This window comes from Ixodes scapularis, unplaced genomic scaffold, assembly GCF_016920785.2.
Source record: "Ixodes scapularis isolate PalLabHiFi unplaced genomic scaffold, ASM1692078v2 PGA_scaffold4__175_contigs__length_147842914, whole genome shotgun sequence".
Taxonomy (NCBI): Eukaryota; Metazoa; Arthropoda; class Arachnida; order Ixodida; family Ixodidae; genus Ixodes; species Ixodes scapularis.
The window spans coordinates 122,061,337-122,064,597 of record NW_024609879.1 but is presented as its reverse complement, the minus strand read 5'-3'; positions in this window follow the sequence as shown (position 1 = coordinate 122,064,597).

Sequence of the window (3,261 nt, the reverse complement as noted above, 5' to 3'; positions counted from 1 at the left end):
GGGCTTGCCATCATCACGTCGGCGGCAACCCAACAAAAGAAATTAAACTTCCCTCAACGACACCAGAGAGAGAGAAAGAGTAGAGAACCTTAACTAAAGTCCTTCCTATCAGACAGGCAATTTTTTTAATTCCCACCCTCCTTCTGCGCACACACGCACACAAACACACACACACACACGTACACACACCACGCACGCACGCACACACACACACACAAACACAAAGAAAAGTGCACAAAACCTAAATGTTTTATTGCTTTTCAACTTTTTTTTTAATTGAGCTACACACTGCAGGAAACCGTTTAACAAAAACTTTTTACGCGTATTCTTTGTCCCCGTTAAGCGACTGCTGTCCTTGTCGATTTCTTTTGCGTGAGTAAAAACCCTTTCGCTCGCGCAGACTCCGTCTTAGTTTTACCCGTTAATGCTTCACGCTCCAATGTCCTAGCTAAACCCACAAACGGAGCGAAAAAAGAAATCTCTAAAAATGGCGAGCTTGCATGAAATGTCTCGACTCTTACGTGTCATTGAGCAGTCTGATCAAACTCGTTACTTAAGCAGCTTTCAAACATTTAAAATCGCACACCATGTTGCAGCGAGTCAAACGCAGGCGGAAAAGGTTATACGTTTGTTCCAAACAGCGTGCTTCTATCTTATCTACAAAGCATAAATAAAAAACGGGTAGGGAACCACGAAAATAGCCTCTTGGCGGTCGCTGCAAACCGTAAAATCGATATGGTATATGCGCGTTTATTTGCATATAAATCGATGCCGCTGCATCTGCCTGTGAGTGCCACTGTAGAAAGCAGAACACGTACTAACGTGCAGTCGTAAACCCAAAGCAGATGATGTCTGCTTCTCGGTTCAAGGCAGCGTGTTGTTGGCAGTTGAAATGCCATGAGTCAGGAAACGCAGACTGTATGTCGTATGCTTCCTTTACTCTACGGCATCCTTTGATGGTTTAAACGAGTTTCTCGTTTCAATTTTTGCTGCGGTATAACCCGAAGGTTTGAAACTTTAGCATCTTCTGGCCCGTTTATACACTTGCGTTTGACTATGAATGACTGAAACAAGACCGGTTTTTAAGCCTGTTATGACTGCTTTACGATCGGCTGCCCCCTGCGCAGCCAGCCGTAAGTCTTCACAAGTGGCTTAAAAACCGGTCGTGTCGAAGTCGATCGTAGTCAAACGCAAGTGTGTGAATCGCCCTTAACAGCAAGAAAACAAGGGCGCTCGTGCTAGCTGAAGTTGATAATAATATATTTTTGCACAAAGTATGACCTTGGCCTGCGTGAAACACCACGAGAAAGTAAAAAAAAAAAAAAAATCCAAAGCAATTGGGATTTTGAGAAAACCGTTTTTGCAACTTGGTACGCTCAAGCCGCGGCTCGCTAGATTCGTGAAATTGCTAGCAAATTCGTTTTTCTTCCACCAGAAACTAGCAATAACGCTGGCGAAGAAAGCTCCAAGAGTTCACGCAATGCATTTTTTTGGCAAAGCACTTAAGCGCGACGAAGAATGCTCGGAATATGGGTACAAGTGCCCCACAAGTTCCTCTATACCCGATGGAACGTACCCTTTGTTTTAGATTTTCTTTAGAAAAGTTACTGTTGCAGACGTCATCAGGTGTAACTACTCTTATAGCACGCATATCCTCCTTAATGCTTGGGTGATTTAGCAAAATATCTAAAGAGCGTCCCAGAAAAGTGCTTCTGGTCGATGCCATCTTGAGCATTTGTGCGTGTAGCGCGTACTTTGCTCGCCTTCCAAAGCGACGAACATGCGTGAGCGCGGCTGGAATCTAGCACATGTAGACTCTGATTATCGGAAACACTGGAGTGTGTAGAATGGAATGAACTGCATTCGTCTAGGCCAGAGGGCATGAAGATCGTCTTAAGACTAAAATAAAAAAAATAAAAAAAACTCCGAAACCACCAGGTGGAATGAGAGGCGTATAAAATACACAACTACACTTTTTATTTTCAATAAAAAATATTTACTTGAAGATAAGTAAACTACAAAAATGAATCATATTTTTTTAATTCAAAATAAGATAACAAAAGTTACTAAAAATAAAGTAATACTCGTACTTTTTTTTTTTTTACTTTTGGAGTAGAGTGCAACGCGTTCAAACACTCTTCCACAAGTGCGCATAGGGAAAAGGGTAATTTAATATATGAAATTTTTTTTAATTTAAGTTTCGGCTGCGCATCGTTTCCATCAGCGGTAAATTTTCATGCCTCCACCCAACGACATGAAGATTTTCATAGTTTTAAAACTTTTCAATCCTATATAACATTTCTCCGCAATATAATAAAGTAAAGACGTCTTCAGCACCACTTCTGCGATAGAAAATAGCACACCCACCAGGTAACGGCTGTATCATGGAGTTCAATACCGGCTTTCTTAACCTCTGCAATATCAGACAAGAATAGCAGTGGGTCGAAAGTCATGTCTAAATTCAGACTTGAATTTTGTTTAGACGTTTCCCTTCTCGTCTACAACAGATTGGTCTCTTGAGTATAACTCCGAGATAGACCGAGCTAAAATTTGATGTCCAAAACAGATATAATGTTTATATATATATATATATATATATATATATAAACTGACGCAATTGTGAAGAACAAAGAACAAATGTGACTGCGCTAATATGTCGACTCTGCTAGAATGTGCGCTACTTTTCTCGATATCATTCGCCGTCCTCTTTGGACGGAGGTCGTAGTGGTCACAGCCGGCTTGAGTTTGTACTTGCCGCTCTTGAAGCTGTTCCAGCTGTAGAGGGATACTCAGCGCGCAGCACTCGGCTATAAAGTACATCGATCATAATTAATAACGTTTTACGTGACACTAGATCTTTCGGAAGACAGCTCGCCTAAAAGTACCTTGACGTGGCTGGCCTCCATTGCTGCCGGTGAGAGCATTTTTTCGCTCTCCCAGGAAAACAGGGGTAAAGAGGAAGCTTTTCCTGGCACTGTTCTTATACAATCTACAGCGGAGCACAGCTTGCTGCCCATTGCAAAGAAACGTTCAACCTTGAAGCTGTGAAAATTAATCTAGATCGCTGGCGCCCAGAAAGCCGTTTCGCGGCAGCTCGAGTCGCTCTTCCGCAGTGTTGTAGGCGTTACAGAAAAAAAATAACAAAAAACGTTACTCGTTACCTGCAAATAAAAGGAACGCGTTACCGTTAAAAAGTAACGCACGTTACTTTTGCGTTACTTCTAAATTTTAATAGAACACGTTTTACTCTTTGACGCTACA